The sequence below is a fragment of the Convolutriloba macropyga genome, chromosome 2 (assembly GCF_964194025.1).
Source record: "Convolutriloba macropyga chromosome 2, txConMacr16.3, whole genome shotgun sequence".
Lineage (NCBI taxonomy): Eukaryota > Metazoa > Xenacoelomorpha > Acoela > Convolutidae > Convolutriloba > Convolutriloba macropyga.
In genome coordinates, this window is record NC_134469.1 from 78,523,476 (window position 1) to 78,547,009 (window position 23,534).

At 38.4% G+C, this 23,534-nt stretch overlaps 2 protein-coding genes across 2 annotated transcripts in view; one reads left to right on the plus strand and one right to left on the minus strand.

Moving 5' to 3' along the window:
* Nucleotides 1-23,534, plus strand: part of LOC142334744 (uncharacterized) — a 447,170-nt gene that overhangs the window by 236,745 nt on the left and 186,891 nt on the right. The window lies entirely within an intron of this gene.
* LOC142334745 (pleckstrin homology domain-containing family F member 2-like) overlaps nt 1-23,534 on the minus strand; it is a 321,367-nt gene that overhangs the window by 42,762 nt on the left and 255,071 nt on the right. The gene's annotated exons all lie outside the window — the stretch shown is intronic.

Here is a 23,534-nt window from a genome sequence, read left to right on the forward strand (position 1 = left end):
AATACACTGTTGAAGACAATGAATTATCAAAATCTTACTTGATACAAATGTCGCAAGTCAATAGCTTCCCAACCGTTATCGAGTTGCCAAAAAATTAGCCATAAACTGGACCCGAAATTCAAACACAGGTCGTTAAACCCAATGCTTGATAAGAACGGTATATTACGCGTCTGTGGAAGGCTAATTTTTGCTCCCAGTGAACTCGAGTTGGCCATGCGGCCAAAACTACTTCATGCAAAAGATCACATTTGTCGTTTATACCTCGAACTTGCCCATCGCATCTGTTTGCATCAGGGAACAGAAGCCACTAAGGCTTTTGTACAGCAAAGGTACTACGTAATTGGTCTCCGCAGAACACTGCAGAGCATTAGATACAAATGCTTCCTTTATCGACGTTTCGAACCCCAAAGCATTGAGACTTTCAGGGCACCGCTACCTGATTGCCGCTTCCCGACCGAAAACAAACAATTTACATTTGCCAACTGCGGATTAGACTTTTTCGGCCCATTTTACATTGAGGAAGGAAAAGATAAGCATCAGAAACACTACGGCCTCATCTTTACTTGTCTGGTAATGCGAGCTGTCCACTTGGAAAGCTGTCCATGTTTGAATACAGACACTTTTCTGAACGCCTACCGCCGCTTCACTTCGCGAAGATGTCAGCCCGCTGATTTGTACAGTGACAACGGTAAGACTTTTTTTAGTGCCAAAGAAGAACTCAAAAAGTGTCTGAATGATCTCGACGAGGACAAAATTTACAAAGCACTTGCAGCACAGAACACCAAGTGGCACTTCAACCAACCTTATGGCCCTCATTTTGGCGGCGCTTGGGTGCGGCTGATCCAGAGTGTCAAGCGGACGCTCCTGATCATTCTAGGGTCAAGAAAGATTACTTTTGACGTTTTCCACACAGTCATGGTTGAAGCAGAAGCTATAATGAACTCCAGACCACTTACAAACGTGTCGGACGCCATGGAAAACGAAGAACCATTGACGCCAAACCATTTTCTAATTCAGCGTCCTTACAACTCTCTTCCCCCTGGTATCTTCCCGTCAACCAAGCCAGCTAACATGAAGTCTTGAAAGAATGTTCAACAATTACTCAATCACATCTGGAGGAGACTGGTCCGGGAATACCTACCGACCTTGATAAAGCGACCAAAATGGACCGAAAACGCCGGAAATTCACTCAAAGTCAACGATGTGGTGTGGATCCTGAAAGACTTCACCCCACGTGTTATTTGGCCTCTGGGAAGAGTAGAAGAAGTGTTCCCTGGACGAGATGGTAACAACAGAGTACTTAAAGTGAAAACGGCTTACGGCACCTTCGTCCGCCCCGTGTCCGGTCTCGCCCGTTTTTTCGCTGATTAGCTTTTTTGTTGATGTTTTTTGCGCTCCGGTTTTAGGCAAAAGGGGGTTGCATATAGTTTTATTCAATTTAATTTGGGTTTATGGATTCTAACTGGAATTGGAAACATATTTATTTGGTGGATTTATTCGTGTTTTACCATCTTATTCCTGTTGCCCCCTTGGAGCATGTTGCGGATGCAACTTCAAGATGGCTAAATATGGAAGTTAGGATGATTTGCCGCAAAAAACTTGACTCTATGTCCCACATTGCTAACTGTCAGTTACCAAAAAACATGGAAACAAAACATCTGAAATTGACTTTTTCAATGCTAGAAATATGTTTTCACTACATAACGAGATATTAAAATTGGAACACAAAAAATAATTGCTCGCTAATAAACAGTTCATCTACTGAATTACAGTTTTTTTACCAGAGGAGTTCTTCAGTTGATAAAGTGATTGTCGACTTACCCGTTCGAAGACTCAAACCGCTAGAGCCATCCAAAAGTTGATAATAAAACAGCAAAAATCGTTTAATTGTAATAGGTGCTAAGCACAATTTCGTTCGCTAAATGGTTGAAGCCGCAATGCTTTAGAATGAACCATAGTAATTTCAGTAACATATTCCTCTCGCAAGAAAACGTTGCTGTTCGAGATAGTTTACTAAAGTAAATAAGCAAATTTAGTCAATTAGAATTGCTTTCAACCAAAACGAACAACTACTAGCGAAAACACAATATTAGAGCAGATGCTATCCCCCTCGTCGCGACGAAAAAAAGTCGCCAACGCAATTCAAAGCAAACTGGGTCAAAAAAAGTTCAGGTGCAAGACTGATCAAAATTCGTGCCTCGTAACCTTACGAATAAAAAATTACACCTATATGTAAGTCTGTCGTGAATCAAACTGATGCTCAAGAATCTACTGAATTAGATTTTTATGGCATTTTTATCACCAAACTGAAACACAGTTGTGGACAAAAGACGAGGAAACGACTAGAGACGATTCCAAAATCCAAACTTGGACTCTCAGTTAACCCAAACACGAAGAATACTAAACATACTGTACAGTATTTGTTTAAAAACAAATTTGTCCTCAAGAATAGAAACAACATTCCATCATCGAGAGCCGCTTTGTCCTTGTGTACCACGTAAAAGTGGAAATTTATGCCGTCTGATAAAGAAGAAACGACCGAAGAAACTAAAGAAAAAGCCAAACAAGAAACAGAGTGACAAGATAAAGAAAAGAAAGCTTCAACAATCATAAGTTAGTTCCCTCTTTTACTTTCTGCACTTTCTCTTCGTGAATCCGGAGGCTCTAGGGAGTATCGGAATTGCATCAGAACAAGGTAGTAGTATTAAGAGGAACCCCTTCCCAGAATTACCTTTTCGTGAATCAGGATGCTCCTCGGAGTATCGGAATCGCTTTAGATAAATCAAACTTAAGAAGCTTTGTTCCCACCACCAAAGCTATTTATCCGTGAAACCGGAGGCTCCCGAAGTATCGCATTCGCATTAGATAAATCAAACCTAAGAAGCTTTTTCTCATTTCCTTTCTATCTACCTCTATCTTTTTTTAATCTGGAGGCTCCTCGGAGTATCGGAACTGCATCCGAAACTGATAGCTGTATAATTTTAATCCCACCACCAACGCTATCTATTCGTGAATCCGGAGGCTCCCCGGAGTGTCGGAATTGCAATAGATAGTCAAAATGATCCGTGTCCGTAGTGAAAGCAACAGCAAAACCTGCAAGAGCAACATCAGCAACTGCGAAGCTGTTTTCCACTGTGTCTCTTGCGGTGACTCGATGGATCTCACACACAACTTCACTGGAATTAGCAAAAAGTCAATATATGGCATCCAAGAAATTAGACAGAATGTTCTTCTTGTGTGCAACACTTGCGTACAAAACAAACAGCGGGATTGCGTGCTCGACAAATCGCAAGTACCAGAGAAAGGGCAAATTTTGAAGCAACCACTCGGTGTGCAGAAGACAAACAAAAACTGGCCCATATCAAAACTCAAATTACGGCAAAACCACCACCAGAGCCAACAAAAACCCATATCCCTGCTTGGGTAAAACCGCAAAACCAGTTGATACCCAAAAGAAACAACGGATTCAAAGAAAATTACGACGGCATCCGCTTCCGTGGCATCCCTGAATCCCAGTAAAGAACCGGAGGGGCAGGATATGACGAAGACGTAGACTATGTGAAGCAAATGTTTATCTTCCTAGCAGTCGAAAACTGCCCAATTGATAATGTCAGAGGTATTGGAGCATATAATCAATACAAAAACCTAACAATCCTTGTGAAGGTCAGCAACGAACTCCAACGACGGAAAATTCTCCTGTCTGCACACAAAATAACAACCTTCGAAAAAAGGGTCTACATCTCCCGGGAGTTCAACACCGAAGAGAAACAGACTGAAAACGAAATTCTCCAAGTCCGCATGAGCATACTGGACTCCGGGGTCAAACCCAGAGAACTACGCATCCAACACCTGAGGCTACAACAGAGAATTGACAACAAGCCTCTCCGACTTCAACAGATGACTAGCCTTCTCAAACGAAATTGCCAAATTGGGATGTCGCATCTTTTGCCTCACCGAGTCCTGGCTGACCGCTGACATACCGGATGAAGCCCTCTTCCCCGCGGATACGAAATCCACAGGAATAACAGACCACTGAGCAACCACAAAATAAAACATAGAGGAGTACTCATTGCAATCAAAAATTTGCCACACAGAGGAGTAAACATCTGTTCAGAGCCAAAAGAAAAAGACATTTAACTCGCCGCAGTTGAACTTTCTACATAACTTAAACCAAAAAGTATTCTGCTGCATATACAACCCACCGAAAATCAGTCCATGCAGAGCTAGCAAAAACTATCTCGGAGCTTTTCTAAAATAAATGAAGAGAACAGCAGCAGAACAAGAATCCACGATTGTCATCACTGGTGATACAAACCTTGACACAGCTGATTGGGAGGGCATGACATCCGATGACAAGTACAAGGAAAATGTGGTCCGCAATGGAATAGATCACCCTTAGACTCATGCTCACGCAGTCACTTGAAAGCTTCGAAATCCCTCAAATAGATACAAAACTCGAAGCAGGGTATTCTGTTAACGAAAAACGATACTCCGACCACCAAATTTTTCAAATCACCATAATCAGAGACATATCCAACAAGCCACCGCCAACCAAAATCCAACATGCGTATCAAAAAAACCGCCTGGCAGATGTTGAACACTTACATAGTTGAACATTCATTCGCGCCAAAATGTTATAGCAACATTGATGAACGAGTGATGCGATGGTACAATTGGCTCCATTAGATCATCGACAACCACATCCCCGTGTTACCTATCACCGAGCCCAACTTCCACCTGGGTAACCCCGCGCACTTGCCACCAATTTAAAATGTTGAACACCGTGAAAAAAATATGAACGAAAACCGAATCAATCTCTCCTCTAGAAAATGAAAAGGAAAGAAAAATATATCAAAGACCGAATATTAAGTGACCAAACTGCAAACGAAGAAAAACTCTTCAAAGGAAAACGTATGTCCGAGATGCAAAAATACCTCAAATCCCTCCACAAGACAAAACAATTCCCTTACGAAATGTACTACACCATCACTGCAAACGGACAAACCCAGAAGACAATAGCACATACTGACATCGAGAAATGAAATTTGTTCTACAACTTCTTCTCCGATGTCTTCATCACCAAAAAGCAAATGCAGCAAGAACAAGCATATCCAAAATCAAAACTCAATTACTTTACCATCACCGAAAATGAAATCGAAGAAACCCTACGTGACCTCCAGATAAACAAAGCATGTGGACCACATGACGTTGGTTACATTGTTTTAAAGAATACCAGCATTAGCGAAATCCCTTAAACTAGTCTTCCAGGCCGGCCTAAACAAACGAAAATTTAACACTAGCTGGAAGATCTCCGAGATCACACCAATGCACAAAGAAAACGACCGCGCTGACATCTCACAATACCATCCCATCACCTCACTCAAAAACGTGTCCAATGTCCTTGAGAAGATTCTCTTCGCCAGGATGTACCCCTTGATCGAACACCAGCTCAGAGAGGAACAATACGGCTTTCAACAGGATCGATCAGTAGTTCAGCATTTAGTAGTCTTTCTAGACAAGATTTTAAACTGCATGGTCAAAAAAGAATAGGAAGAAATCCTCGCCCTATATATCGAGTTGCGCAAAACTTTCGATAAGGTTACCAACCAAAAACTCATATTCACGCTGGGAGACATGGGAAGTGGTGGGAAATTGCTAGAACTGCTCGCAAAATACCTGACAGAACGACAACAAAGGGTTAAAATTCGACAACAGAAGTCTGAAACGTCCAAGGTTACCAGTGGAGTACCACAGTTCTCAAATTTGGGGCCTTTAAGGTTCATTGTGTACATCAACACCTTATCCAACTGCATACAAAGAACACTGGAATTTGGATACGCTGATGACTTCAAATTTATAAAATCAAGTCTCCAAGAAGGTGATCAAGCAACCAAAACCATTCAACAATGGAGCAACGAAAACGATATGGTCCCTAACCTGCATTAGAGCAAAATCCTGTCAATCAGCAGTGAAACCCCAACCACTGAAGAAAATCAAAGTCTCGAAATAGTGAAAAACCAAAAAGACCTTGGGCTGATCATGTCTTCAAACTTATCCTGGGCTGAAAACTACCGAAAACGAGTTAGCAAGGGCTGGACTTCCTTCTAAGCACTGAAGAAAAACATTTCACTATTCGCAAACCTGCCAACCAAGCTATATGCTTTTATTGATTATGTTGTACCGGTACTCACGTATGCATCTCAGGTGTGGCACCACTCCAAACTTGAGTCCAGGGCACTCGAGAGAGTACAAAAAACAACCACTTAATGTATATGCAGTTCAGTAGAAGTTTACAGAAAACGACTGACCCGACACAATATACTCCCCATCTCCATGTACGTGGAACTACATGATCTCCTGTTTCATTTATCTGACGTAAATAGAAATTAAAACATCAATGGTGCGACGATACCCAAATTTTAATCAACAGAAACAAGACAAAGCAAAAAAAAATGAAATTCCTAAACACAGACTGAGAAAATGCGGCGAAAATTTGAACCCGAGCAACAAGACTAAGCAACGTAGTGAGAAAAACAACTGACAGAACACTCAGCAGGAAACTTCTGACGCGAATATAAATGACTATTTTCACAAGCGCTAAAATGAACTTGACAGCATCAGCTGGAGAATCTTGTGCAATTGCGGAAACTGTAACCCCCTTAAAATACTTGTGCTAGATGATAAATGAAAGAGTTAAACGCCCATAGGCGAGACCAGAAAGCCTCTTCTACTACTACTACTACTACTACTACTACTACTACTACTACTACTACATAATACATGCTTTGCGTAGTGAGGATACACGTTATATAACACTCTGCTGTGCTTAGGGTTATGAGGTTTGCATGTTATTTCAAAAAATTGACCTGACTTTAGTAGTACGCAAAGAATTGTCCAAAAACAGGATAAAATTATTGGATAGAGGTTAAATTCTTTGTTCAAGTCGTCTTTTCAGATCTAATGAGCTAGAAAAATAAGAGAATCTTGACATAGTAAACGCTGGCATCTGGTACAATTATCAAAAACTATTCCTAGATTGGATGGCTGAAATATTATCTGACATTGTCACAAAACTGAAAAAACCTCCTGAAGGCATCTATTATTCGCAGATTCACAAGCTACTAGAATATTCTCCTCAAACATATAGATACATCGGATATCAAGTAGTCGTATTATCAGTGTCACAAAATTCAACCCTGAGATTAATCAATTTGACATTATACCTCTCCTCAATTCTGGAAAAAATCAGTTCAACGTCTATTCGTTATTCGTTCTTCTCGTCAGGCCAAAAAAAACAGTCAATGCAACTCACGCAAATTGAATCAAGAAAAAGTTCAGGTACAAGACTGATCAAAATTCGAGCGCCCGTACTTAAGAACGACAGAATACACAGAAAAAAGGTCGTCATAAACCTAATTGTTTCTGAAGAATCTACTGAAGATGTAGATTTTATGGACATTTTTCAGTACCTTCTTTAGACGGACGAGCTGCACAAATTACAGTTTGATGGCATATGCTATACGATTTAATTTGTGCTGATGCAAGTTTTGCATCTCTGCGGTTGTGCTTAGTGATACGATAAATAGATTTGCATAATATTTCAGTAAACGTATTGCCCCGTACATTAGTAGTAAACAAAAATTTTCCCGAAAAACGGATTAAAATTATTAGATGGAAGTCAAAATCCATTTTCAAATCGTCTTATCAGATCATATGAGCTAGTAACACTAAGGAAAATTGCCGGAGTAAACGTTTGCACCTTGAAAAGTTATCAGAGGTTATATTCCACAGTCCCGTCCGTTTCTATTTTGGACGTGTGAAAGGCTAAGCGGCATCATCTTAAAACTAATTAGGTCCTCCTGAAGCCACTTTCTATTTGCAGATTTACAAGATACAAACATTTACAAACTTTGAATATCAGGTTCATGTATTGTCAGTGTCAGAAAATTCATCCCTATGAAGAATCAATTTGACATTATACAACTACCCAATGCTGGAAAAGAGAAACTAAACAACTCATCATTATTGACAGCCTCAGCATCTGATGTCGCCAATATATTTGTTGCTCTAACACATCAATTTCCCCTTCAATGCAGCAAAGTATTCAATTTTCGTTCTCCTCGTCACAAAAAAACAGTCAGCAAGGCAATTCAAAGCAAACTTGGCCAAAAGTTTAGGTGCAAGTGTGATCAAAACTTGTGTGCCCGTTACTTTAAGAAAAAAAAACATACCTATATATAAGTTTGTAGTGAACGGATTGATGCTGAAGACTCTACTGAAGACACATAAAATATAAATTGTGTATATATATTTTTATTGAATGACTTCATGGAGAAAAATTGTGATAGGGACAACCTTTTCAACAGAAGATTTAGTGGAAAAAATTTCAGCTTAGGGTTGAGGCGAATGAGCAAATAAATTCACTAGATTTTAAAAGTTTATATACTAATATTTCTGTCGCGGAAGCCATCAATTTTCCCTGCCGTGTTTTTACTCTAGTGACACCACTCTAGACAAATGAAAAATTAACACTCAAGCTCCTTATTGAACTGACAGTTACAAAATTTTTTATTTAAGCGTATGGTAACTAGTGTTGTCAAAAAAATTATTGACCATGACGGCTGCCCTGTCAATTACCTTGGCCAAAATTGTAGGAAAAGTTTTGAAGATAGACTAAGGGTTCAGAACGTGATGAACTGTGGGAAGAAACATCAAAAAACGCCCTGACTGTCAAAAAAAGTGGTGTGGGTTAGCAAGGCTGTTGGCTGAAAAAAGAAATAAAACTAGTATCAAATGAAAATCAGAAATAAAAAAACAGGAGCTGTACAAAAAAGGGTACTTTGTTCGAATAGGTTTTTTGTGTATAAAGAACACCAACTGAAACAAAACTAGGAAACAAAAACTATCTGAATGATATAAAGAAGTTGTCAATTGAACAGTGAAAAAACCAAATACTTGATTCAACAAGGAGAAATTTTGCACAAAAGTTTTGAGTTCACACGGGAAAAAGTGAATGGAAACGGTGAAATAGCTTTCAACAACGTGGCAGTCTACCTTTTAATAGCACCAAAAGTCAACAGAAACAAGAATTGGTCTGCATATTGGCAGCTGGGCCAGATTTTAGCAACAAAAATATTGTAGAAGTTACTATAAAAGTCTTCTTTGACCCAAAACACCAAAACAAAATTCGATGAAGCCCTTAAACTCAATAACATCACATGGCGGAAAAATCAATATCTTGGGAAATTGGTCCCATTGTAACTCTTTTATCCAGATATTGATTTCTGGTTGTCACATATACATTATTAAAAAGATTTCAGCTGACTGTAAAAAGTCCGCAAATACTACCGTGGAAAACAATTTGATATTCAAATTAAACTTGAAGGAGACTCTCAATGTTTTTCTACAATTTAGAGGCCAATTGAAAATGAAACTACAATAACAGCTACAAAAATTGCGGATTTAATAGTGGAGTATAATTGATCGGTGCAAGATGCAACAAAACCTTATGACTCTCGAATCAATGCATATAACACAATGGAACTCATTGATGAACATGCGCGAGGGGTACCAAAGCAAACCTGAAAAAACTAGTTAACAATAGACATGATACTACATTGGAATTCTACAATTTATCAAATTAAGACATTAAAACGTTCCAAACACCTACCGCAACGGTAGAAAACTTTAGAAAACATCTTATTGATAAAAAACAGGAATATTGCAGCTGAGCTTAACAACTCAGAAATCAAATTAAATAGCGCTTCAAAGTCATTTCAAGCCTTGAAGCTAGAATAGCGTGACAAGCGAAATTTAATGCTACATTCTATTGAAGTCATACGGATTTGTCCAATTTCTTCAACATTTATATTTAGCATCAATTATTAGTACACAATCGTCATTCATGAAGTAAAACTCAAACTCGAACTACCTCAACCACCAGCAAAACAATACTACGACCTTACAGTATTGCATCAGATTATTTGCGATTGGATTGCGAATCAACCTGTTATTGATACAGAATATTCGACAAAACTTCTACACGGTTAACAAATTTCCCATGACATCAAATTTACACTGAAAAAGTGACGTTATGGAAAAGTGTCACACTCTGTCGACATTATTATCTACAACCAATCAATAGTTGAATTTGACATGTAAATCCACGTGACTAGCAGCATAAAAGGAGCTTGAAAAACTACCAAAAATCAGTTGAAACTTGTTGATTTTGTCTTATTAAACTGACAAACAGTGCGTATTAAAGCACACTTTCTTGAGCGGTAAATTACTGGTTACTGTGTCTTGCTTCTGTAGATCATATTAGGGATTGTACAGTTTTTACTTTATTTTGACTTGTGAAAAGAGAATTAACTTTGATATTCTCAAAACTTTCTTTTTGAGGAACGAAGTTCCTAAGTAAGAGAAACTTTGTGCAAAGCATAAAATCAGTTTCTCTTAATGGTTTTAACGAAGCCTAGTGTAGTTCACTGATTGCGTTATTGAGCAATTGAGTGCGCTGAGAAGCACAAAGTGCGAATTTGGTTACATTTGAAAATTTTGATTATCGGGAAAAACTCTCCGAAATTATTAAGAAATCGGAGACGGAAATTATTTGCCCTAACCAGTAGCTAGGACAGTTAACTAGAGCTGAACATAGGGGATTTTGCCATTTCGAATTATAACTTGAGTTATTAACGAAAATTCAACAAAAAATTAATTGTTTCAATTTGAATTATTTTGCTATTCTGAGAGAAACAAGATTGTTATTCAGCAAAGCTGAGCGATTAGTTAGCAGGAGTAATTGAGCAACAAGTAATGCAACGGTAATCTACAGTATAGCGGATAAAAGAGTTCACAAAAGTTAACTGCAAAAACACAATATCCGGACAGATTTGAAACCGCTGAAACGAACTGGGCGGTGTAAAGTTTTCCTTGACTTTGATAGGAAAGCAGCCGTTACATTTGGTCCGCCGACCCGTACAGTGGAAGGCAAACTGCTGTCCAATTTGATGAAGAGAGTGCCGAAGGCAACTCTCAAAGAGAATCAAACAAATCAACACCAACAGGCCAGCGAGGCGAACAGAAGAGTGCAATTCAATAAAGAAATTGAAGTGCGAACCCTGCTCAAAGGAAACCAACAAAGCAAAAGCGAAAAGCAACCAGGCAAGTCAAGCACAACCAGCAGAGAGGAGCTTCAATCAACAGCTCACAGGTACGATAAGAAGCTTCAAGAGTTAGTGGAAAAAGTTAACACTAAAAGAAGTCTTGGCTACAAAATAATTGAAGATTTAGATCGACCCAACAAATTAAAGGTCCTCTATCAACAGACTGTCCACCTCCTAGAGGAAGAAATACCCAAGCAACTGCAGCGTCGAAACAAGCTTGTGCAGTACCAAGCAAATTTCGTTGAAGAACATCTGAAAGAAGCAAGGAGGTGCAAAGCAAGTTTGGACTATCATTGGCTTTCATATATAAGCAAAGGCACGCAACCAGAAATGAATGCAGAGCAAAGCAACGCAACCCAAGCCGTGAATGACAGCGAGAGCCACTACAACTAACCAGTGGACAGCCCAGTTGCTCAAACAGTGCAAAATGGAGCAACAGCAAATGGCCAGGAAACGGAGAACGTTTCGGAAACATCGTCAGCAAAGCAAAGGCGAGAGGAAAGGATGAAAAAATTCGATATCGAATTTGAAACCAAGATGCGACTGGAACAAGCACGGTTTGAGCGGAGGAGGCTAGAGCTGGAAATGCAAATGAAGGAACTGGAAACCAAGCATCATCTGCTGGAGGAAGAGCGCGAGCTAGAGCGCAGAGTGAAGAAAACAGCATTTGAGAACGATGATGCTCGTTCCCAATCAACCAGTGCTCGAGACAAATCACCCTTCAACTGGACTCCCAAGAAGAGAGATGTCTCTGACTGGGCCAGCAGGATCGACAACCTTCTAACACCAGAACGATCAACAGCTCTCTTCGAAGCAACCCCTGAAAGAAACATGTCTAGTCACTTCTCACGATATCGCAGTTGACGAGACCGATCCTCAAGTGTTGAAGACCGAGACGTTTTCCCCAGATCTGGTCTACTACGATACAACAGTGGGTACGCAGGTAGTAGTAGCCTACCAAAGCTGAAGTTGAACAACTTTGCTGGAAACCAATTCGAGTGGCCGGAGTGGTCTAGTATGTTCATTGCTATAGTGGATCAGCGACCAATACCAGACTCAGAGAAGATGAGCCATCTGACGACTGTACTGAGAGGCAAGGCAAGGTCAGCAATCTCTGGAATGGGCAATTCTGGACAGTTCTATGGTGCCGCATGTAGTATTCTGGAGATGAAATTCGGAAGGCCTCATGTGATCATTGATGCACAACTGGAGAGTCTTCGCAAAGCAGGTCAGGTGAAACCACACGACTCAACAGGTCTGATCAGTTTCTCAGTTATTGTTTTGAACTTTGTGAAAGTGCTCAAAGAGTACAAGCAGATTGGTGATCTGCAATCGAGCTCGACACTGTATATGGCAGTAGATAAACTACCCCAAGTTCTCAAAGAGAAGTGGTGGTTCTATGTTGATGATAAAGATGAAGATTAGCCTGATCTGATTACGTTTGAACAATGGCTATCAAGGAGAGCTTTCGTGCACGAAGGGTTTTCAGCTTTCAAGGGAGAGCGAAGAGAAGAAGACCGAAGAAGCACAAATAGAGACAAACGGTTCTAGAACACGTCGAACTTCAGCGCAAGTTCCAACGTGAAAGAAACGGAGCAAACGCAAAGTGATCACTGTCCGCTAGCTGATGGCACTCATAAAATATGGAACTGTCCACTATTCGGGAACATGAGAGTGAATGATCGGTACGCAGCAGTGAGGAAGCAACGCTTATGTTACGGATGTCTAGGTAAAGGACACGCAATCAAAGATTGTAAAGTCAATGCGTGCGGCATCAATGGATGCATCAAGAAGCACAACCGATTGCTACACTAAAAAACCAAATGGACGAGGGTAATCATGCAGTCAACGTAAGCGCAGCAACAATCAACCAGAGTAACGAATTTACTAGCTTTCTTCAGATAGTTCCTGTCTCAATACAGAGCGGTGGCAACAGGCTGAACACATATGCTTTCCTCGATAGTGGATCAACGGTTTCATTCATCGATCAAAGTCTGCAAGAGAAGTTACGGGCCCAAGGCACCAATGTGACGCTCAACATAGCTGGCATACACGGAACGAAGGATCTGAAGACAGAAAGGGTTCCTCTCAAAATAAAGGGACTACATTCAAAGGTGCATTCCATCGAAGCGTTTGCACACCCGTCAATCTCCTTGGGAAACACAAACTACAACTACAACAAGCTGAAGCAAAGCTTCAACCACTTGAGTGTTTTACCCAACAAAAGCTTCAACTTGATGGAAGTTGGCATCATCCTTGGTCAAGATGCTTATGAGCTACAACGCCCATTGGACTATAAGATAGGAACACGAAGTGAACCTTTCGCTGTTCTAACAGAGCTAGGATTGGTAGTCAGTGGACCCATGACGGGCAAAAGAAGACAAAATGTTTGTCATTTCGCCTTCACTGAAGATGTGAAAGTGGCTGAGAATATCCAAACCTGGTGGGACATAGAAACCTATGCTTCCAAAATCAACGTCGTCAGTCAGTCAAAAAAGGAACTGCAGGCACAAAAGATGCTAGAGAGTACGACAAAGTTCACAGGCGAGCGGTACGAAGTGGGAATGCTGTGGAATGAACCAGAGCCAAACATACCGAACAACTACAGCTCAGCCTTGGGTTAGCTTTACTCACTGGAGCGAAGATTCCAAAGGGACCCAAACCTGAAGAATTTGTATCAACAGTCCGAAGTGAAAGGCACCTTCGGGAAAGAATGGTATTTGCCACACCATTTAGTGCTAAACCCGAACAAGCCTGGCAAGTAAGACGTGTTTGCAATGCTGCCTCAAAGTACAAAGAAGTATGCCTTAATGATAAGCTACTAGCAGGACCTGATCCGCTACATGGGTTGATTGGAACAATATTCAGATTCCGCGAAGGACCAATAGCCCTGACAGCTGACATCGAATCGATGTTTCTACAAGTGCAACTCCCCAAACAGGACAGAAGTTGCTTGAGGTTCTTATGGCGTCCTAGAACAAACGAACCTGTTCAGATAAACGAATATCAGCGTCACGTATCTGGAGCTAAAAGCTCTCCAACTTGTGCAAACTATGCTCTCAAGCGAGTGGGACTGGACAACGAAAAAGAGCATCCGATTGCAGCAAAGGCAATACAAAACAACTTCTACATGGACGATTTCATCAAATCAGTAGAAACCCCGGAAGAAGCAATTGAAGTTTTCAACCAACTACAACCTCTTCTCTCACAATATGGATTTGAACTGAAGAAGTGGATAAGCAACAACGATGCAGTTACCAAAGCAATCCCAGAAGACTTGAAGTTAATCAGCAACACAAAGCAAGTCGAAGTGGAACCCAGTACGGAGGGATCTTCAGTGCTAGGACTACAATGGACCGTTACTGATGATAGCCTTCAAGTGTGTAGAGGTACCAACAAGGAAGTGGAAATCCCTATAACCCAGAGGAAGATTCTGTCACTGGTATCTTCAGTATTCGACCCAATCGGATTGTTTGCTCCGTTCAGTGTTCAAATGAGACGACTTCTGAAAGGCATCTGGACTAAGAATGGACAACATTGAATCAACGAAGTGGAGCCTCGTGAAGAAGAAGAATTCCTGAGATGGAAAGAACATTTTCCAATAGTGGCTAAAACAAGCATCGATAGAAGATACTTCATTAGAGAGAGGGATAAAACTGAGCTTCATGTGTTTGCTGACGCATCTGAAGACACGATGTGTGCAGTGGCCTATCTACGTTCACAACCAAAAGAATACTCAGCTGTCTTAGCATTTGTCATTGGAAAATGCAGAGTGGCACCGATGAGGCATCTTTCAATACCACGATTGGAGTTGCAAGCGGCATTCATGGCAGTGAGGTTGAAAGAACAGATAGTCAAGGAACATGAAATGAAGATAATTAGTTGCAGTTTTTGGTCAGACTCAACTACAGTATTGCAGTGGATACACAGTTCCCATCGCAAGCAACAAGTGTTTGTGGCCAATCGAGTGGCTGAGATACTAGATACAACTTATGTTTCACAGTGGAAACATGTCAGCGGTATTAACAACCCAGCGGACATTGGCACCAGAGCAATCAGCATTGAGGAACTCAAGAGAAGTGAGTGGCTCACTGGGCCGGCCTGGTTGAAACGACCAGAAAGTGAATGGCCAGAGCAAGTGAACCTAATCTTTGCATCAGATGAAGAGAATATACCTTCATCAGTCTTCATGATACAAGCTGAAGAAAAGAAAGCTGTTATTCAGTGGGAACGATTCAGTAATTTTAACAGACTAGTAAATACAGTGGCATACGTACAGCGAGCATTGAACAAACACAAACCTGCAACACTCGTAGTCAACATTGAAGAAAGAGAAAAAGCAAAAGCAATCTTCAAGTTACTACAACAAGAACAGTTTGGTGAAGAGATGAAATCTCTCAAAGCTGAAAAGCAAGTTCCAAAAGTCAGCAAAATTCTACAATTCTCCCCCTTCCTGGATGAAGAAAGACTTATTCGAGTCAAAAGCAGAATAGGCAAAAGTCAGTTGGACTTCAATGCAAAGCATCCAATTTTGCTACATTGGAAACATCATGCGGTTGAATTATTCTTGCAAAACGAGCACAAGGACAATCAACACGAGGGCACTGAGCATGTAAGAAACACTGTTCAGCAGAAGATGCGGATCCTAGGCATACAGAACGCCTTAAGATCAATCAAGAACAAGTGCATTACCTGCAGAAAAGGCAGAGCACAAACGATAGCACCAGTAATGGCAGGTCTACCCGAAGAGCGGTTAGAAACTTCAACAGCTTTTACAAATGTTGGAGTCGACTACTTTGGCCCTTTCATTGTGAAGATTGGGCGAAGAAATGAAAAGCAATGGTGTTGTCTCTTTACTTGTCTAACTATGAGAACGGTGCATATAGAAGTGGTACCTAAGTTGGACACAGACAGACAGTTGTCTCAATGCTATAATGAGATTTATTGCCCGAAGAGGCAACCCAAGTACAATTATCAGTGACAACAGAACAAACTTTATTGGAGCTGAAAGAGAGTTTACGGAGTATGTTGCGGCATGGAACAAAGAAGGGATCGAAGAACATCTAAATCAACGAGGAATCAGATTGAAGTTCAACCCACCCGCAGCACCCCACTTTGGAGGAGTATGGGAACGGTTGGTGAGAAGTTGCAAGAAAGCAATGTATGCAGTGTTGGGAAACAGATCAGTCACCAAGGACGTTCTTTCAACAACGATGTGTATTATTGAACAGACGTTGAACGCGAGACCTTTGACTCCAGTCAGTTCAGATGTTAATGACTTAGAAGCATTGACCCTCAATCACTTCTTGCTTGGCGACAAGAACGTTTGCTTACCCTATCTACCATGCGCGGAAGAATTTGTTGATCATCGAAAGTTCTTTTGACAAACTCAAGCCTATGCAAAGCTCATATGGGACAGATTTCGTAAAGAGTATCTGCCAACTCTGAATAATCGGCAGAAATAGCGATCTACGGCGAACGAAACCCTTAAAGAAGGCGATCTCGTTTGGTTGATCGAAGAGAGCGATAAGCGTGGATATTACAATCTAGGTTGAGTTGCAGAGACCACCGATGGGTCTGACGGTGTGATTCGATCAGCTATAGTTCGAACAAACGACGGAGTGTACAAAAAACCAGCAGTGAAGCTCGCCCCAGTACTACCTGGAAATGATGTTTTCGCGATAGAAAACAGGGCCGGAGATATTGCGGCTGAACTTAACAACTCAGAAATCAAATTGAATAGCGCTTCAAGGTCATTTCAAGACTTTAAGCTAGAATAGCGTGACAGGCGAAATTTAATGCTACATTCTATTGAAGTCATACGGATTTGTTCAATTTCTTCAACATTTATATTTAGCAACTATTATTAGTACACAATCGTCATTCATGAAGTAAAACTCAAACTCGAACTACCTCAACCACCAGCAAAACAATACTACGACTTAACAGTATTGCATCAGATTCTTTGCGATTGGATTGCGAATCAACCTGTTATTGATACAGAATATTCGACAAAACTTCTAAACGGTTAACAAATTTCCCATGATATCAAAGTTACACTGAAAAAGTGACGTTATGGAAAAGTGTTCACATTCTGTCGACATTATTATCTACAACCAATCAATAGTTGAATTTGACATGTAAATCCACGTGACTAGCAGCGTAAAAGGAGCTTGAAAAACTAACAAAAATCAGTTGAAACTTGTGATTTTGTCTTATTAAACTGACCTACAGTGCGTATTGAAGCACACTTTCTTGAGCAGTAAATTACTGGTTACTGTCTTGCTTCTGTAGATCATATTAGTGATTGTACAGTTTTAACTTTATTTTGACTTGTGAAAAGAGAATTAACTTTGATATTCTCAAAACTTTCTTTTTGAGGAACGAAGTTCCTAAGTAAGAGAAACTTTGTGCAAAGCATAAAGTCAGTTTCTCTTACTGGCTTTAACGAAGCCTAGTGTAGTTCACTGATTGCGTTATTGAGCAATTGAGTGCGCTGAGAAGCACAAAGTGCAAATTTGGTTACATTTGAAGATTTTGATTATCGGGAAAAACTCTCCGAAAATATTAAGAAATCGGAGACGGAAATTATTTGCCCTAACCAGTAGCTAGAACAGTTACCTAGAGCTGAACATAGGGGATTTTACAATTTCGAATTATAACTTGAGTTATTAACTAAATTTCAACAAAAAATTGATTGTTTCAATTTGAATTATTTTGCTATTCTGAGAGAAACAAGTTTGTTATTCAGCAAAGCTGAGCGATTAGTTAGCAGGAGTAATTGAGCAACAAGTAATGCAACGGTAATCTACAGTATAGCGGATAATACAGTTCACAAAAGTTAACTGCAAAAACACAATATCCGGACAGATTTGAAACCGCTGAAACGAACTGGGCGGTGTAAAGTTTTCCTTGACTTTGATAGGAAAGCACCCGTTACAAGGAATATGAAAATAAATTTATGATCTGAACAAAAACCAAAACTTCACAAGACAAAAACCAATTTCTGAGAAACTCTCTTTTTACTGTTTTGTTTCATTATTGAATTAAAATTATTTTATTTGTAAATTAATTGAATTTTAGTAAGTTGAGTCTTACCTGATGATGCTAGATATAGTGAAACTGTTGTAAAAATGTTTTTATAAAAAAATTATTGTTTTAACGACTGAAGTCAAATCCCTAGTGGAGCAGGCTACAAACACAAAACAATGATTGTTGTAGCAAGTGTACATTTAGGAGTCATTGACAGCATATCCGCAGAGTTTGCCTTAAAAGAGGTGTCAAATACCTAAGAAGATCTGATATGCACAACTTCACACAAGTTTAGTTCTCAGAAGTGTAAAAATAACTCACTGTAGATAAATTCTCCCAGGAATTGTGAATTATTCATTGTTAATATATCAATTTTCTTTGAACTTTTCTCACAGAGTATGAAACTTTTCTCACTGTCTGAGGGAAAACAATCTAATTTCAGTCTTTCCATTATAAATTAACTAGATATAAGGTTTACGCACATAAAGGTATGAAGTTTGAAAAGATAAAGGACGCGAAAAAAAATTGATAAATGACATTGGGCAAAACACAATATTCACAGTAACCGTAACATAGCTCACCAAAAACGATAATAACCTAGTATAGACCTCAATAAAGAATCAACTACAAAATAATACAAATCGAATCAAACAAGAAAGCAGGCGAAAAATGGACAAAACATTTCATGAGTGAAGAAACATAGGGATTTTAGTAAAAACAATGCTGGGCAAACAAATTCAAACTCAAGTTATTTTTTGGTTGCAAAACAGAAGCAAGCACCATCTTTCTCATTCAGTGTCGTAGAAAAGTTGAAAACTAATATCAACATCATGATCAAAATTTAAAGAATTCAGCAGCATGCACCCAGTGATAAAAATTTCAATGGGAACAAAAAAAAACATTGAGCAGTTTGAAAGCAAATTTTTTGTTTTGGAAATCAATTGGAACCAATTGGTTCTTGCTTGAAACTTTTGACCCTCAAAAAGTTGACGAAAAGACGTAAAAATTTTAAAAGGCAGAGTACTGATCAAAAGTGGTCTAATTACTCAAAATTGAAGAAAATTCACTCCAAAATTATAAAACAGAAGCAAAACAATTACGCTCAAAATGATTTCACAGAAACACGTATCATAATAGATAAATGGAATATTAAAAAAATGGTGAGATGTCTCCTGCATAATGCGGTTTTGAAGAACTGTTCTGGTAAAAGTGATTTTAGACGATGAAGAAATTCTCCTTTATAATTTCTTCTCCTTTATTTTTTCTCCTTTGAAAAACTTCTCCATTACCAATTCTTTTTATCTTTTCTACAATTGAGACAACTGGTCGAGAAACAATTGCTTCTGAAAACATCGACAATGAGGGCATGCGTTCCAGCAGGTGAGGCAAAGGAACTGTGTTTGGTCCACTGCGTTCCAATTTATACATTAACGACCCTTAATACTATTTGATTCCGAACACAAAACGATTATATTATGTAGATAAACTAAGTGCTCAGAACGCAATGAGCTCTAGGGAAAAACAAAACAAAAATGCCCGGCCTGTAAAAAAAATTGATTTGAAATAGCAAGGCAAATAAATGTGAAAAATGTAAAAACTGGTTTAAAAAATGTGGAAACATAAGTAAGAAGCAATAAGAAAAATTGGGGGATTTTGATTGGATTTTTTTTATGTATTAGTACACCAACTGAAGTGGAAACAAAACAATGAAATAAAAATTATCTGAAAGATATTTGGACAACATTATTTGAACAGTAGAAAAGAACCCCAGAAATTGCTTCAACAAGGAAAAGGTTTGCACAACAATTTGGATTTCACATTAGAAAAAATGAATGGAAACGGTGAATTAGCTTTCCTCGACGTGGCAGTGTGCTTGTTAATAGCACCACGTTTACTAAACTGATTCGGAATGACTCATTTATGTTGATAAACCCAATTGGTGATGTTGAAAAAACCGCTGAGTTTTTGGGAAAACGATCCAATTTCAATTTTTCCATTTTAAAAAATTAACTGTATATAAAGTTTACGCACATAAAAGCATGAAGTTTGAAAAGATAAAGGACGCAAAAAAAAATTTGATAAATGACTTTGGGCAAAACACAATATTCACAGTAACCGAAACATGGCTGACCGAAAACGATAATAACCTAGTATAGAACACAATAAAGAATCAATTACAAAATAATACAAATCGAATCAAACAAGAAAGCAGGTGGAAAATGGACAAAACATTTCATAAGTGAAGAAACATAGGGATTTTAGTAAAAAACAATGCTGGGCAAACAAATCCAAACTCAAGTTATTTTTTGGTTGCAAAACAGAAGCAAGCACCATCTTTCTCATTCAGTGTCGTGGAAAAGTTGAAAACTAATATCAACATCATGATCAAAATTTAAAGTATTCAGCAGCATGCACCCAGTGATAAAAATTTCAATGGGAACAAAAAAAAACATTGAGCAGTTTGAAAGCAAATTTTTCGTTTTGGAAATCAATTGGAACCAATTGGTTCTTGCTTGAAAATTTTTTGACCTTCAAAAAGTTGACAAAAAGTGGTCTAATTACTCAAAATTGAAGAAAATTCACTCCAAAATTATAAAACAGAAGCAAAACAATTACGCTCAAAATGATTCCACAGAAACACGTATCATAATAGATAAATGGAATATTAAAAAAATCGTGAGATGTCTCCTGCATAATGCGGTTTTGAAGAACTGTTCTGGTAAAATGATTTTAGACGATGAAGAAATTCTCCTTTATAATTTCTTCTCCTTTATTTTTTCTCCTTTGAAAAACTTCTCCTTTATCATTTCTTTTATCTTTTCTACAATTCAGACAACTGGTAGAGAAGCAATTGCTTCTGAAAACATCGACCATGAGGGCGTGCGTTCCACCAGGTGAGGCAAACGAACTGTGTTTGGTCAACTGCGTTCCAATTTATACATTAACGACCCTTAATACTATTTATTTCCGAAAACAAAACGATTATATTTTGAAGATAAACTAAGTGCTCAGAACCCATTGAGCTCTGGGGAAAAAACAAAACAAAAATGCCCGGCCTGTAAAAAAATTTGATTTGACATAGCACGGCGAATAAATGTGAAAAATGTAAAAACTGGTTTAAAAAATGTGGAAACATAAGTAAGAAGCAATAAGAAAAATTGAAAGATTTTGTTTGGATTTTTTTTATGTTTTAGTACACCAACTGAAGTGGAAACAAAACAATGAAATAAAAATTATCTGAAAGATATTTAGAGAACATTATTTGAACAGTAGAAGAGAACCGTGAAATTGCTTCAACAAGGAAAAAGTTTGCACAACAATTTGGAGTTCACAATAGAAAAAATGAATGGAAACGGTGAATTAGCTTTCCTCGACGTGGCAGTGTGCTTGTTAATAGCACCACGTTTACTAAACTGATTCGGAAAGAATCATTTAGGTTGATAAACCTAATTGGTGATGTGGAAAAAACCGCTGAGTTTTTGGGAAAAATATCCAGTTTTGGTTTTTCTATTTTAAAAAATTAACTGGATATAAAGTTTACGCACATAAAAGCATGAAGGGTGAAAAGATACAGGCCTCAAAAAGAAATTTGATAAATGATTTTGGGCAAAACACAATATTCACAGTAACCGAAACATGGCTGACCGAAAACGATAATAACCTAGTATAGAACTCAATAAAGAATAAACTACAAAATAATACAAATCGAATCAAACAAGAAAGCAGGTGGAATATGGACAAAACATTTCATAAGTGAAGAAACATAGGGATTTTAGTAAAAAACAATGCTGGGCAAACAAATCCAAACTCAAGTTATTTTTTGGTTGCAAAACAGAAGCTAGCACCATCTTTCTCATTCAGTGTCGTGGAAAAGTTGAAAACTAATATCAACATCATGATCAAAATTTAAAGTATTCAGCAGCATGCACCCAGTGATAAAAATTTCAATGGGAACAAAAAAAAACATTGAGCAGTTTGAAAGCAAATTTTTCGTTTTGGAAATCAATTGGAACCAATTGGTTCTTGCTTGAAAATTTTTTGACCTTCAAAAAGTTGACAAAAAGTGGTCTAATTACTCAAAATTGAAGAAAATTCACTCCAAAATTATAAAACAGAAGCAAAACAATTACGCTCAAAATGATTCCACAGAAACACGTATCATAATAGATAAATGGAATATTAAAAAAATCGTGAGATGTCTCCTGCATAATGCGGTTTTGAAGAACTGTTCTGGTAAAATGATTTTAGACGATGAAGAAATTCTCCTTTATAATTTCTTCTCCTTTATTTTTTCTCCTTTGAAAAACTTCTCCTTTATCATTTCTTTTATCTTTTCTACAATTCAGACAACTGGTAGAGAAGCAATTGCTTCTGAAAACATCGACCATGAGGGCGTGCGTTCCACCAGGTGAGGCAAACGAACTGTGTCTGGTCAACTGCGTTCCAATTTATACATTAACGACCCTTAATACTATTTATTTCCGAAAACAAAACGATTATATTTTGAAGATAAACTAAGTGCTCAGAACCCATTGAGCTCTGGGGAAAAAACAAAACAAAAATGCCCGGCCTGTAAAAAATTTTGATTTGACATAGCACGGCGAATAAATGTGAAAAATGTAAAAACTGGTTTAAAAAATGTGGAAACATAAGTAAGAAGCAATAAGAAAAATTGAAAGATTTTGTTTGGATTTTTTTTATGTTTTAGTACACCAACTGAAGTGGAAACAAAACAATGAAATAAAAATTATCTGAAAGATATTTAGAGAACATTATTTGAACAGTAGAAGAGAACCGTGAAATTGCTTCAACAAGGAAAAAGTTTGCACAACAATTTGGAGTTCACAATAGAAAAAATGAATGGAAACGGTGAATTAGCTTTCCTCGACGTGGCAGTGTGCTTGTTAATAGCACCACGTTTACTAAACTGATTCGGAATGAATCATTTAGGTTGATAAACCTAATTGGTGATGTGGAAAAAACCGCTGAGTTTTTGGGAAAAATATCCAGTTTTGGTTTTTCTATTTTAAAAAATTAACTGGATATAAAGTTTACGCACATAAAAGCATGAAGGTTGAAAAGATAAAGGACGCAAAAAGAAATTTGACAAATGATTTTGGGCAAAACACAATATTCACAGTAACCGGAACATGGCTGACCGAAAACGATAATAACCTAGTATAGAACTCAATAAAGAATCAACTACAAAATATTACAAATCGAATCAAACAAGAAAGCAGGTGGAAAATGGACAAAACATTTCATAAGTGAAGAAACATAGGGATTTTAGTAAAAAACAATGCTGGGCAAACAAATCCAAACTCAAGTTATTTTTTG